Genomic DNA, 15,408 nt, shown 5'->3' with positions numbered 1-15,408 from the left:
TTTTTGTAATTGCTTTGCCTTATAATTTACTATGGACTTACTGGCTATATAGATGGCTGCGGTTTGCCCAGAGAAAGACAGCAGTGGCAATGGAGAGAATTCGTAAAACCGTACTGTTACTATTTTGTAGTAACAATTGTAGGGTATCATAAGGATAAAAGAGTTAAAAATAAAAAAGTTTCATTCTTCTGGTGCCACTAAATGGCGGGGTGTGGGGGGAGTCTCATCACCCTCACCTTTTTAAATAGCATTTACTTTAAAAAGATGTAAATAGAAAACCTTTCTCTGGGAAAAGCTGAAGAAACTTCTCAACAATTTTACGTCCCAGGAATGTTTTCGTTCGGATAAAGCTATCACAGAGGACCACCCCAGTGAGCGTGCGCAGTTAGGAAGAAATAGGTGTGACAAATGGACACATGACATCCTCTTCCTTGCAGACTAGTTCTCTTTCCTCTTGAGAAAATGGACAGAATGTGTTGTATCAGCTTGGTGACATAGAAGAGGAACGTTTCTTTTCGACTTTGCTTTTGCTTACTGAGCAATAAAACTTTGTTCTTTCCTCCATGATCATGGCCAATACTGTCTGAGCCCCGTGACCCGGGACAGCAGTGAACGTCAGGAAGTCCACCTCCTTTGAATTCCAGGAAACAGCTCACCTCAAAGGTCCATTCTCCGTATGAGTTAGGTAAGACATGTAGCTGCTCGTTTGTTTACCTATGACAGGGCCAGACACAGATTCTCAAAAATCCCATTCTTGGCCTCATAAAATGGTTAACCCAGCTGCTTGGTAGCCCAACTTTGGTTAGGCTTCTCTTTCTCCTCCAGGCCTGCCCTCAGCTGAGCCAACACACAACCCCTCTTGAGAACAGACTGGCCTCAGGGCGAAACGTTCTCTGATCTTCTGTCTAATCACACTATCCTTTATCCTGCTTCTACACATACACAGCTTTGTGTATCCTCTCTCCAAATGGAAAACTCTTTTTGCCTCACGGAGGCTTGACATCCATGCAGATTGTAGGGGCATAGAGTCTCCCTAATGCAATAGTTCCCTTTCTATCTTTGCAGGTATCCCTTATGAAGGAAGGGATCTCTTATAATCTCTCCTTACTAAGGAGATCTCTTATGATCTCTCCTTACTAAGTTCAATTTGTTTTTTATTGTACATATATTTTGTGGAGACGAATTTTTGAGTCAGCATGATAGTCTGCTTCTCATTATTTCCCCAACACATATAATGTAATCATGCAGCTGACATCTCATCACCGTCTCTGGAATGTATGGTTAGAAGCAAGTCACAGGCCCTACCTAAACTTAAGGATAGGAGTACACAAAAGGGCCATCACCAGGAGGTGGGGATCATAGGAATCCCATGAGATTCTGTCTGCCACTGTCCACCTTCCAGGCCATAGTATCTCATGTTCCTACTTTATGTAAAATTCATTCACCTTCTCCCCAAATCCCAAAACATCTTATCCCACTACAAATCAGCTCAAAATCCAAGTCCCATCATCTAAATCTCTAAATCTAGCTGCAGATGATGAGGCTCTTGGGAGGAAATTTATTAAGCATACCACTGGGGAAGAATGAGTCTCTATTTGTAGACCTGTGAAGCAAGAAGGTAGTTCATCTGTCCTAACACATCCAATGTATAATGGCAGGAGAGGAATAGGATCCTGTCTATAGACACTGTTGTTTAGAAATAGGCACATGAGAAGTATGAAAGTCAGTGGACAGTAGCACTTCTGAAATACCACTGAGCAACTATTGTCAGTTCCTGGAGTAGAATTCAAAGCCCAAGATTAATTCCCCAGGCTCTCACCTCCATCTTGGGGTTCTTGTATCCATTCTCTGAGTCATCCTCATTTTTTATTTTTTTAACTAATCTCTACATCCAACATGGATCATGACCCCAAGATCAAGAGGCACAAACTCTACCAACTGAACCAGCCAGGTGCCCCGCACCTTTCCTTTCTTTTGTTTATGGAAGATAGCATATATTTGGAGTTAAGAATGTAAAACAAATACTTCGCAAACCGTCATCAAATGCACGGACACAGGTACTTATAACACCTACCTTGCCTCTCCCCCTGGAAACTTCCTAGGTTATCCAGGATTCACAAGTAACTATGAAGAGCCATCCTGCAGCCTACGCTCTAGTCTCTCCATCTGAGCATCTCCCACATACCTCACCCTTACCTTACCTCACCTTACCTCACCCACCACATAGCTAAGCTTAAAACCTTCTTTCCACTGAAAAACTGGTTTCCCAAATGTCCAAATGGGCACTTACCTACTCTCAGCTGGACGTGCAAATCTTCCATTCTTCTTATAGTACCCTGATACCTCATAGTTTCCAGCTGCTCCTAGACAAAAAATCCATAGCATCCTCAAGAATATCTTCCATGAGAGCACATGTTCAGCTAATGTTCAGAGAATAAGTGAACCAATGAACATGTTATCTAATTTAAGTTTTATTTTCTCCTGCATTCTTAGATAAGTTTAGCAAATTCACATATGTATCTTAATTTTAGAGAGTGACTGACTGAAAGTATTAGGAAAGCAATGAGTCAACTGTCTTTGAAACACCTACTCAGTGCAGTGATACCCTGTTCCATATCACAAAATAAGAGGGAAGTGTTGCCAAATTTCTTTTGAAACTACATATCTCCTACTCTTAAATGCAACACACAGAAATAAGAGTGCTCTGGTCCAAGAAGGTGATGGAGGAAGACGCTGAAGTCCCCTCCTCCATGGAGATACCAAATCTACACCTATTTATAGAACAATTCCTTCTGGAGCCGAACTAAGTGCTGACTGAACACCTTCTGCAGAACGGAAGACAGGCCATGAGGAGAATGGCAAGAGAGATGAAAAGAAGGTACTCTATTGTTTGTGTGTGGGAAGGGAAGGGACTGTGTGTGTGTCTGTGGTAAAGGGAAGGGACGACATGCAAGTATAGCATAATGTAGAAGCTGGGTGTGGACAAGGGAAGGCATAGTATCATGTTCGCATAGAGAAGGGAAGGGAAAGGAAAACATAATGTTTCTGTGATGGGGAGGGGAGAAGGGAAGAAAAGGGACAGTGGAGTGTGAACGAGCAGAAAAAGAAGGGAAGGGCTAATGAAGTATCTGGTGTGTATGTGTGTGGTTAGAAGAATGGAGGGACGTGAATAAATAGTGTAGTGTGTGTGTTTGGAAAAGGGATAGTGTAGAATGTTTGCACAGAGAAAAGGGAGGAATGGAATTGCATGTGTTTGTGCCGATGAGGAAATGAAAGAAAAGGGAGAATATAGTGTGTGTGTGGCGGGGGGGGGGGGGTAACAGAAAGTGCAGGGATAGGGCAGTGTGTGTATCTTTGGAAAAGAGATTAAATAGTATAGAATATGTGTATTGGGAAGAGAAGTGATAAGGTGGTGTATGTTTGTAGAACAGGAAAGCAAAGTAGGGAAGTGAACAGAGTAGTGTAAAAAAGGGATCGTGTAGTATGTTTGCACAGGGAAGGAATAGTGTATTCTGTGTGTGGTTGAGGAAAGGGAAGAAAAGGGAGAATATAGTGTATGTGTAGAGAAGGAAAGGGTAGGAAGAGGGTAGTGTGTGTCTATAAGGGAAAGGGAGGAAATAGTGTAGAATTTCTGTTTAGAGAAGAAAATGCACAGGGTTGTAGGCGTTTGAAAAACAAGAAAGCAAAGGAGGGAAATGAATAGAGTAGTGTGTGTTCACAGAAGGGGTAGTGTAAAATGTTTGCACAAAGAAGGAAGTGGAAGGAATAGTGTATTGTGTGTTTCTGCGGTTGACAAAAGGGAAGCAAAGGGAGAATATAGTGTCTGTGTGGAGAAGGAAATGGTATGGTATATGTATGTGTATGTGTATGTGTATATTTGGAGAAGGGAGGAAATACTGTAGAATTTGTGTTTAGGGAAGAGAACGGATCGGGTGGTGTGTGTCTGTAGAACAGGGAAGCACAGGAGGGAGTAAGTGTACTGTGTGTGTTTGGAGAAGTGATAGTGTAGAATGTTTGTACAGGGAAGAAAAGGGAAGGGATAGTGAATTGTATGTGTTGGCGTGGTTGAGGAGAGGGAAGAACAGAGAAAATACTGTGTGTGTGGAGACGGAAAGGGTAGGGACAGTGTCGAGTGTTTATATTTGGAGAGGGAAGACATAGTGTAGAATTTGTGTATAAGGAGGAGAATGGATAGGCTGGTGTGTGTTTGCAGAACAGGGAGCAAAAGAGTCATGTTAAGAGAGTTGTGTGTGTGTTTGCAGATGAGATAGTGTGGCATGTTTGCAGAGAGAAGGAAGGAATAGTGTAGTGTGTGTTTCGGGTTTGGTTGAGGAAAGTGTAGAAAATGAAGAATATAAGGTATTTGGAGAAGGAAAATGTAGGCATAGGTAGTGTGTGTACATATGGAAAAGGGAGGAAATAGTCTAGAATTTGTGTATAGGGAAGAGAATCGATCAGGTGGTGTGTGTTTGTGGATCAGGGAAACCAAGCAGCGTCATGGACAGTGTAGTAGTGTTTGTGAGGATGAGAAAGGGGAAGGAACGGGAGAAGACAGTGCAAGTGTGTGGCAAAGGAAAGGGAAAGGAGAGTGTCCTGTGTGCATATTTGGAGAAGGAAGAAAATAGGGTATTCCTTCCTTGTATAAGGAAGATAATTGGCAGAGTGGGTGTTTCTCTGGGAGGGCAGCAAAGGAGGGACGTGAACAGTGTAGTTGTGTGGTTGAGGAAAGGGAAGAAAAAGGAGAGTACAGTGTGTGCAGAGAAGGAAAAAGTAGGGATGGGCTAGTGACTACACTTGGAAAACGGAGGAAATAATGTAGAATTTGTATATAGGGAAGAGAATGGATAGGGTCGTGTGCATTTGTAGAACAGGGAAGCAAGCGAGGGACTTGAAAAGAGTGGTGTGTGTTGGAGAAGGGATAGTGTAGAATGTTTACACAGAGAAGGAATGGGAAGGAAAAGTGTATTCTGTGTGTTTATGTGTTTGCGGAAAGGGAAGAAAAGGTAGATAGTGTCTGTGTGCCGAAGGAAAGGGTAGCGATATGGTAGTGTGTATACAATTGGAGAATGGAAGAAATAGTGTAGAATTATCTATAGGAAAGAGAATGGATAGGGTGGCGTGTGTCCAGAACAGGGAATCAAAGGAAGGGATATGAATCGAGTACTCTGTGATTTGCAGACACGACAGTGTGGTTGAGGAAAGGGAAGGGTAGTGTGTGCACTAGTGTACTAGTGTAAAAGGACAGGTTAGTGCATGTATATTTGGAAAACGGAGGAAATAGTATAGAATATATTTGTAAGGCAGAGAATGGATAGTGTTTGTAGAACAGGGAAGCAGTGTTGGGACATGAAAAGAGTAGTGTGTGTGCTAGTGCCTCTAAGGAAAGCGATGAAAGGGGAGGATATATTCTGTGTTGTAGAAGGAAAGGGTCATGTTAGGGTATTGTGTGTCTATTGGGAGAAGGGAGGAAATCATGGAGATTTTGTGTTTATGGAAGAGAAAGGATGGTCTGGGGTGCGTATGTAGAATAGGGCACCAAAGGAGGGACGTGAATAGTAAATTACATATTTTTGTGGATAGGGACAAAGGGAAGAAAAGGAGGAAAGTAATGTGTTTGGAGAAGAAAAATGTAGACATAGGCTAGTGTGCGTACATTTGGACGAGGTAGGATATAGTCTAAAATTTGTATATACAAAAGAGAATAGATCGGGTGGTGTGTGTTTGTAGATCAGGGAAGCCAAGCAGGATCGTGAATACTGCAGTAGACTGTGAGGATGAGGAAAAGAAAAAAATGGAGAAGACAGTGCCAAGGGTGTAGCAAAGGAAAGGGAAAGGGGAGTGTCCTGTGTGCATAATTGGGGAGGGGAGAAAATAGGAGAGAATTTGTGTATAGGGAAGAATATTGGCAAGGAGGGTGTTTCTCTGGGAGGGCAGCAAAGGAGGGACGTGAACAGTGTAGTCGTGTGGTTGAGGAAAGGGAAGAAAAAGGAGTGTACAGTGTTTGTGGAGAAGGAAAATGGAGGCATAGGTAGTGTGGGTACATTTGGAGAAGGGAAGATATAGACTAGAAATTGTGTCTAGGGAAGAAATGGATTGGGTGGTGTATCAGAGTAGCCAAGCAGGGTCATGAATAGTGTAGTACAGTGTTTGTGAGGGCGAGGAAAGGGAAGAAAAGGGAGAAGACAGTGCAAGTGTGTGGAAAAGGAAAGGGAAAGGGTAGCGTCATGTGTGCATATTTGGAGAAGGAAGAGAACAGGTAGGATTTCTGTATAGGGAAGAGAATTGACAAGATGGTGTGTTCCTATGAGAGGGAAGCCAAGGAAGAAAGTTAGTAGTGTAGTTGTGTGTTTGTGTGGTTGAGGAAGGGGAAGAAAAAGGAGAGTACAGTGTTTGTGGAGAAGGACAGTGGAGCCATAGGTACCGTGTGTCCATTTGGAAAAGGGAGGAAATAGCCTAGAATGTGTAGGGAAGAGAATGGATCGGATGGTGTGTGCTAGTAGATCAGAGAAGCCAGGGAGGGTCGTGAGTAGTGTAGTAGAGTGTGAGAACAAGGAAAGGGAAGAGAAGGGTGAATACAGTGCAAATGTGTGGAAAAGGAAAGCGAAAGGATATGATATTGTGTGCATATTTGGAGAAGGGAGAAAATAGGGTAGAATTTGTGCATAGGGAAGGGAAATGACAGGGTGGTGTGTTTCTACGATACGGGAGAAAAGGAGGGACGTGAATAGTGTAGTCGTGTGTTTGTGTGTTGAGGAAGGGCAAGAAAAAAGGAGACTATAGTGTTTTCAGAGAAGGAGGATAGAGGCATAGATAGTGTGTGTCCATTTAGAAGAGGGAGTAATAGTCTTGAATTTGTGTGTAGGGAAGAGAATGGATTGGGTGGTGTGTGTTTGTAGAATGGAGAAGCAAAGCAGGGTCCTGAATGGTGTCGTAGAGTATTTGTGAGATTGAGGAAAGGGAAGAAAAGGGAGAAGACACTGCAAGTGTGTGTGGCAAAGGCATGGGCAAGGAGAGTGTCGTGTGTGCATATTCGGAGAAGGAAGAAAATGGGGTAGAATTTGTGTATACGGAAGAGAATTGACAGGTTGTATGTTTCCAAGAGAGGGAATCAAACAAGGGATGTGAATTGTGTAGTTGTGTGTTTGTGTGGTTGAGGAAGGGGAAGAAAAAGGAGAGTACAGTGTTTTTGGAGAAGGACAGTGGATGCATAGGTACTGTGTGTCCATTTGGAAAAGGAAGGATATAGTCTCAAATTTGTGTATAGGAAAGAGATTCGTTCGCATGGTGTGTATTTGTAGATCTTGAAAATTAGGTAGGGTCGTGAATGGTATCGTAGAGTATTTGTGAAGATGAGGAAGGGGAAGAAAAGGGAGAAGACAGTGTACTTGTGTGGCAAAGAAATGGGAAAGGAGAGTGTCGTCTGTGCATATTCACAGAAGGAAGAAAATGGGGTAGAATTAGTGTAGAGGGAACAGAATTGAGAGGTTGTGTGTTTCCAAGAGAGAGAATCAAATGAGGGATGTGAATTGTGTAGTTGTGTGTTCGTGTGGTTGAGGAAGGGGAAGAAAAAGGAGAGTATACTGTTCTTGGAGATGGAAATTGAAGGCATAGGTAGTGTGTGTGCATATGGAAAAGGGAGGAAGTGGTCTCGAACTTGTGTATGGGGAAGGGAATAGATCGGGTCGTGTGTGTTTGTGGATCAGAGAAGCCAAGCAGGGCCGTGAATTGTGTAGTAGAGTGTTTGTGAGGATGAGACAAGGGAAGCAAAGGGAGAAGACAGTGCATTTGTGTGACAAAGGAAAGGCAAAGGATAGAGTCCTGCGTGCATATTTGGAGAAGGAAGAAAATGGCCTAGAATTTTTGTGTAGGGAACAGAGTTGACAGGTTGTGTGTTTCTAGGAGAGTGAAGGTAATGGAGGGACGTGAATAGTGTAGTTCGTTTCTGTGGTTGACGAAAGGGAAGAAAAAAAAGAGTATCGTGTTTTTGGAAAAGCTGATAGGTATATGTAGTGTAGATACATTTGGAGAAGGGAGGAAATAGGCTCGAATTTGTGTCTAAGGAAGAGAATGGATCGGCTGGTGTGTGCCTGTAGATCAGAGAAGCCAAAGAGGTCTTGTTAGTGCAGGAGAGCGTTTGTAAGGATGAGAAAAGGGCAGAAAAAGGAGAAGACAGTGCAAGTGTGTGGAATATAAAAAGGAAAAGATAGAGTCATCTGTGCCTATTTGCAGAAAGGAGAAAATAGGGTAGAGGTTGCATATAGGGAAGAGAATTGGCAGGGTGGTGTGTTTGTACAACAGGGAAGACCAGGAGGGTCGTGAATAGTATAGTAGTGTGTTTGTACAAATAGGAAAGGGAGAATACAGTGCAAGAGTGTGGCAAAGGCAAGCGAAGGGATTGTGCCAAGTGCGCATATTGGAGAAGGAAGAAAATAGGGTACGATTTGGGTCTAGGGAAGAGAATTGACAAGGTGGTGTGTTTCAATGATGGGAAGCAAATAGGCATGTGAATCGGGTAGTTCTGTGTTTATTTGGTTCAGGAAGAGGAAGAAAATGAGAGTATAATGGTTTTGGAGAAGGGAATTGGAGGAATAGGTTGTGTGTGCATTTGGAAGAGGGAGGAAATAGTCCAGAATTTGTGTCTAGGAAAGAAAATCGATGGCAAGTGGTGTATTTGTAGATCCCAAAAGCCATCCAGGGTCATGAATAGTGTAGTGGAGTATTTGTGACGATGAAGAAAGGGAAGAAAAGGGAGAAGACAGCACAAGTGTGGGGCAAAGGAATGTGAAAGGATAGTGCCGGGTGTGCATATTAGGAGAAGGGAGAAAATAGGGTGGAATTTGTGTAAAGGGCAGAGAATTAACAGGGTGCTGTGCTTCTAAGATAGGGAGCAAAGCAAAGACGTGAATAGTGTAGTTGTGTGCTGGTGTGGTTGAGGAAGGGGAAGCAAAGGGAGAGTATAGTGTTTCGGAGATGGAAATTGGAGGCATAGATAGTGTGTGTCCATTTGGAAAAGGGAGGAAGTGGTCTCGAACTTGTGTATAGGGAAGAGAATAGATCGGGTGGTGTGTGTGTGTAGATCAGGGAAGCTAAGCAGGGTTGTAAATAGTGTAGCAGAGTGTTTGTGAGAATGAGGAAAGGGTAGAAAAGGGAAAATATAGTGCAATGTGTGGCAAAGGAATGGGAAAGGAAAGTGTCGTGTGTGCATATTCCGAGAAAGATGAAAATGGAGTAGAGTTTGGGTATAGGGAACAGAACTGAGAGGTTGTGTGTTTCCAAGAGAGGAATTCAAATGAGGGACGTGAATTGTGTAGTTGTGTGTTGAGGAAGGGGAAGAAAAAGCAGAGTACAGTGTTTTTGGAGAAGGATATTGGAGGCATAGGTACGTGTGTATCCATTTGGAAAAGTGAGGAAATATTCTAGAATTTGTAGGGAAGAGAATGGATTGGGTGATGTGTGTTTTTAGATAAGAGAAGCCAAGCAGGGTCGTGTATAGTGTAGTAGAGTTTGTGAGTATGAGGAAAGGGAAGAAAAGAGAGAAGACAGTGCTAGTGTGTGGCAGATGAAAGCAAAGGGACAGTCCATGTGTGCATATTTGTAGAAGGGAGAAAATAGGGTAGAATTTATGTATAGGGAAGAGATTTGACAGGGTGGTGTGTTTTTTAGTCCAAAGCAACGGCTGGACATGAATTTGCAGTGGTGTGTTTGTGTGGGTCAGGAAGGGAATGAAAAAGCAGACTATACTGTGCTTCCAGAAGGAAAATATAGGCATAGGTAGATGTGTCCATTTGGAATAGGGAGGAAATAGTCTTAAATTTGTTTATAGGGAAGCGAATGAATCGGTTTTTATGTGTCTTTAGAATGGGGCAACAAAGGATGGAGTAAGTGCACTGTGTGTGTTTGGAGACGTGATAGTGTAGAATCTTTGTACAGGGCAGGGATAAGTTTATTGTCCGAGTTTGTGTGGTTGAGGAGGGCGAAGAACAGAGATAATATATTGTGTGTGTGGAGACGGAAAGGGTAGGTCAGGGTTATCTGTGTATAACTGGAGAGGGAAGACATAGTGTATAATTTCTGTATAGGGAAGAGAATGGCTAGGCTGGTGTGTATTTGCAGAACAGGGAGCAAAGGAGTCACGTTAAGAGAGTTGTGTGTGGGGACACCTGGGTGGCTCAGTTGGTTAAGCAGCTGCCTTCAGCTCGGGTCATGATCCCAGCGTCCTGGGATCGAGTCCCACATCGGGCTCCTTGCTCAGCAGGGAGCCTGCTTCTCCCTCTGCCTCTGCCTGCCATTCTGTCTGCCTGTGCTCGCTCTCTCTCCCTCTCTCTCTCTCTGATAAATAAATAAAAAATCTAAAAAAAAAAAAAAAGAGTTGTGTGTGTGTTTGCAGAAACAATAGTGTGGCAGGTTTGCACAGAGAAGGAAGGGGAATGGATAGTGTAGTACGTGTTTTGGTGTGGTTGAGGAAAGGGTAGAAAAAGGAGAGTATAGTGTTTTTGGAGAAAGATATGTACATAGAGGGCAGGAAATAGTCTAGAATTTGTGTATAGGGAAGAACATTGAGTGGGTGGTGTGTCTTTGTAAAACACAGAAGCAAGGGATGGACATGAATAGAGCAGTTTGTGTTCTTGTGTGAAGAAATGGGAGAATATAGTGTGTTTGGAGAAGGAACAATTAGGGATAGGGTACCACGTGTATATTTAGAAGGGAGGAAATTCTGTGGAATTTGTGTGTAGGGAAGAGAATGGATAGGGTGGTGTGTGTGTGTAGAACAGGGACGCAAAGAGGGATGTGAATAGTGTGGTCTGTGTTTGGAGAAGCCATAGTGTAGAATGTGGAGAATCGTGTGTGTTGGACAGGGAGAGGGTACCGATGGGGTAGTATGTATCTTCGTGTAGAAGGGAGGAAATGGTTTATAATCTGTGTATAGGGAAGAGAATTGATAGGGGTGAATGTTTGTGGTACAGGGAAGCAAGGGAGGGTAGTGTGTGCGCTACTGTCTTTGAGGAAAGCAAAGAAAAGGGAGCATATCGTGTGTGTGTGTGTGTGTGTGTAGAAAGAAAGGGTAATGTTAGGGTAGTGTGTGTCTATTTGGAGAAGGGAGGAAATAGTCTAGAATTTGTGTATAGGGAAGAGAATGGATGGGGTGTGTGTGTTTGTAGAAGGATCGTGTTCAATGTTTGCACAGAGAGGAAGCAGAAGGAATAATGTATGTGTGTTTGTGCAGTTGAGGAAAGGAAAGAAAACGAAGAATATAGTGTTCTGGAGAAGGAAAGCCTTGGGTTAGGGTACTGTGTGCATATTTGCAGAATAGAGGAAACACTGTAGAATCTGTCATAGGGAAGAGAATGGATCGGTGGTGTGTGTGAAGTAGGGAAGCAAATGATGGACGTGAATGGAGCAGTTTGTGTTCTTGTGTGAAGAAAGGGAAGACAAGGGAAAATATAGTGTGTCTGGAGAAGGAAAAAGTAGGGATAGGATACTGTGTGCATATTTAGAAGGGAGGAAGTTTTGTAGAATTCGTGGTTAGGGAAGAGAATGGATAGGGCAGTGTGTGTATGTAGAACAGGGAAGCACAGGAGGGCAGTGAATGGAGTAGTTTGTGTTCTTGTGTGGCTGAGGGAAGAGAAGAAAATGGAGAATATAGTGTGTGTGTGTGTGTGTGTGTGTGTGTGTGTGTGTGTGTAGATGGAATGGGTAGGGATATGGCAATGTGTGCATATTTGGAGAAGGGAGGAAATCGTGTAGAATTTGTGGCTAGGGAAGTTAATGGATAGGGTGGCGTGTGTTTGCAGAACACGGAAACAAAGGAGGGGAGTGAATGAAGTCGTGTGTATGTTTGGAGAGGGGATCCTGTAGAATGTTGGCACAGAGAAGGAAGGGGAAGGAATAGTGTAGCGTGTGTAGAAAAGGACGGGTGTAGCGTTGTGTGTATATGGGGACAAGAAACGGGAACACTGGCGAAAGGCCGTGTAGCATTGTGTGTGTTTGGAGAATGGAAGGGAAATGAAATAACAGTCGGGTGTGGAGAAAAAAATGAGAAGAGGAGTTAGAGTACAGTGTGTGTGGAGGGGAAAAAAGGAAGGTAGAGGAGGGGATGACAGAGAGAGTGGGGGGGGAACGGGGCGGTGTGGGCTGTGGAAGAGGGAAGGGGCCAATGGCAAGGGATTGCGGTGTTTGTGAGAGAGAAGGATGGCAGAGTCAGAAACGGAAGGGGGGGGGGAGGGACAGGACATGGTAGTGTCGGGGGAGAGGGAATGGAAGAGAAAATCAGAAAGCGTAGTGTGTAGGGAGAAGGAAAAGGAAGGGATTCTATTGTGTGTGTGTGGAGGTGGGAAGGAAAGAGAGAGTCTAGTATAGTGTGTGTACAGAAAACAAAGGGAAGAGAACAAGAGGAGAAGCAATGTGCGTAAGTGCGTAAGGGAAGACAAGGGAGCCTGCCCACCAGTAGATAAAGTGAGGGTGGGAAGGCTGCCGTAGTGAGTGTGTGTGCGGAGGAGGGGAGGGTCAACAGGAAGGAGGGGTAAGGGTGAGAAGAGTGTGGGTAACAAATGGAAAGCACAGCACAGGTGGAGACAGGGAAGGAAGAAGATGGAACTTTCCACTGTAGTTGCATGTGCAGAGAGTAGTAGGGATGAGCAGGAAAGGAAGGGGAAGATGGGCAGGGGTAGTGTAGTGTGGGTGTGGCTGAGAGAAGGGCAGAAATGGGATGGTGCCTTGTGTGTGGTGGGGGGGAGGAGAAAATGGGCAAAGAGTGTGCAGTTGTGTATGGGGGCGGTGGGGAGGGACTCCCAAGACTGTGGTCTTCAACCACAAACTAAAAAAACTAAAGAAACCAGCCAAGCCTTGCGACATGTCCCTTTTACTCTCTCTCCCTCACTTCTGAAAGCCTCATCATATTGGTAAGGAAAGGAACTGTGGGCATTCTAAGTGACTTTTCTCAAACCTTTCTCCAGGACTTCACTCCTTCAGGTCTCCGCATGGGCTCTCAGGCCCCATAAGAACTCAGAGCATGGAGGATGTCCATCTGGCGCCTGGTGGTCCTGGGGTACTTTTCCTGCATCAAATGTCTGGTCATGAGCTTCCTGGCCTCCCACAGGTGAAGAGTTTCCTCCCAGCCTACAGCGCCATTATGTTCAGGAATTCTTCAATCTATTCCTCAGGGGAGCGGTAGCCCTTCCTGGTCACGCCCAGGAGAGTCTTCTAGAGACCAGTCTCGGGCAGTTGCTGCCACCATTTAAGCTCCCGTCACTGGAGACACCCAGTTTGCTGACAAGGCCATAGAAATGCTTGGCAGAGTGCATGTCTTTGAACTTAAGGCAAAAGACTACCTGCCAAGTGTTCAGAGGCATTCTAGAAGGCCACAAAGAAGAGTTCTTTGTATTCTTTTCAGCATGTCCTTCGTCATGACTGTTCATTTTATATTTGAGCAAGAGGGACTATACCAACAACGTTACCTTCTTGCTGGGAAGGTCTCGGCGTGACTATGCACACCGACATCTACCAGTCATGTGTGTCTGCGAGCACGCATCCATGCTCAAGGGTTACTGAAAAGAAATACTGGCCTTACAATGTGATTTACTGTGATATTTGATAATTCGAAGCCATACACTAAATTCAAATAATAATAAAGGCTCGTACTTACCTGTAAGGTTTCGGATGTGCTGTCCTTCCATAACCGCATGGATACCAAGAGCAGTGGTCTCTCAGGGTCCCACGATGAAGCAGTAGAAACTGCTGGTCCCAAGGCACACTGGGAAGATTCAGGGGCAGAGCTTTAAAATTTTCCCTCCACTGATGATGTCCTATGCATTTACTGCAGGCCACAGGACCACCCCAAGCTTTAAGGCACACAGCTCACCTCCACTATGTACCGGTGAGAAATACTTACCAGTCACCTATCTGATCAAAGACTTGGGTTGTGTTTTCTTTGGTATCTAGCTAACGACGCTTTGATCACATGCATACCATCCCCCACTGCCCTAAAAAAGTTCTCTACATTTAACATCAAGAAACAATCTACATAGAAAATGAGCATATGGCTTTTGAACACACAGTTCGCCAGAGAGGATGTATGGATAGTAAATAAGGAGATGACAAACTATTCACATCGCTGTCCATTACTATAATGTAAATTTAAGCCACAACAACATACTGCCACATACCTACTAGAATAGGTAAAGCAGAAATTACTGAAAATAGCAAGTGCTGCTGTGGGTACAGAACAAGTAGATCTGATTCTCGGTGATGGTGACAGTGTAACATGGTCCAGGATCACTGGAAATCAACTTACCCGTTTCTTACAAAGTTAAGCATATACTTACCAGATGACAGAACAAGCCCCTTCTGAAAATTTACCCAAGTGAAATGAAAATAGATGTTCACACAAAACAGCATACCCAAATGTACCTGTGAATGCCCCAAACCAGAGATAACTTCGGCCTCCAACAGTGGATAAAAGGATAAACTGGGAATACTATTCAGCAGTCAAAAGGGACATACTATTTGTCCTTACAACTTGGGAGGATCCCAAGCGCATTAGACCAACTGAAAAAGCCCATTTCATAAAATTATGTAATTTTAAATTCCATTTATATAACATTTTCAGAAAAGAAAAATTATACTAATAGAGAATAGATCAATGGTTGCCAAGGATTCCATCTGCTGTGATTATAAAGAAGGAACATTAAAAATAGAACTACCCTATGATCCAGTAATCACACTACTGGGTATTTACCAAAAATATACAAATATAATAATGCAAATACGATACACCCTGATGCATTATTTACGATAACTTCACTATGGAAACAGCCCAAGTGTCCATCAATTGTTGAATGGATAAAGACATGATGCATGCATGTATGTATATTCATGTGTACATACCCACAATGCAATATTATTCATCCATAAAAAAGGAATGAAAACTTGCTATTTGTTATGAGTGGATGGAGCTAGAGTATAATGCTAAATGAGATAAATCAGGGGAAGACAAATACCTTATGATGTCACTCATGTGGAATTAGAAACAACAAATGAGCAAGGGGGGAGAAAAAGAACCAAGGAACAGACTCTGAACTATAGAGAAGAAACGGATGGTTCCAGAGGGGAGCCGAGTGGGGGGATGGGTGAAATAGGGTGCGGATTAAAGACTGCACATAACATGAAAAAAAAAACTAAACCCCAAAAGAGAAGGAACATAGGGAGTTTCTCTGGGGCTTGGGGAAATTTGTGTGTCTGAATTCTATACAGATTTATACATGGGATAAAAATGTCTCCAGCTATATACCAAAGAAAACAAAACATAACAAAAAGCACTGATTGCCTGTCTACTTGAAGTCTGGTGAAATCCAGATTTGATTGCAGTTAAATACTACTCTACCAATGTCAGTCTATGAGTTCTGCTAAATG

General features: G+C 43.4%; 1 long non-coding RNA gene across 1 annotated transcript; it reads left to right on the top strand.

Annotated features, from left to right (window-relative positions):
- The first annotated feature begins 209 nt into the window (after positions 1-209).
- On the top strand, positions 210-13,639 carry LOC116583215. The gene is made up of 3 exons (XR_004282652.1): positions 210-685; positions 2,692-2,878; positions 12,954-13,639. It is a non-coding gene; the product is annotated as an uncharacterized LOC116583215 (long non-coding RNA).
- The last annotated feature ends 1,769 nt before the right edge of the window (positions 13,640-15,408 follow it).

Source organism: Mustela erminea, chromosome X, assembly GCF_009829155.1.
Source record: "Mustela erminea isolate mMusErm1 chromosome X, mMusErm1.Pri, whole genome shotgun sequence".
In the NCBI taxonomy this organism is placed as follows: Eukaryota; Metazoa; Chordata; class Mammalia; order Carnivora; family Mustelidae; genus Mustela; species Mustela erminea.
Note: the sequence above shows the minus strand (reverse complement) of the source record. Positions and strands in the feature narration are given on the sequence as shown.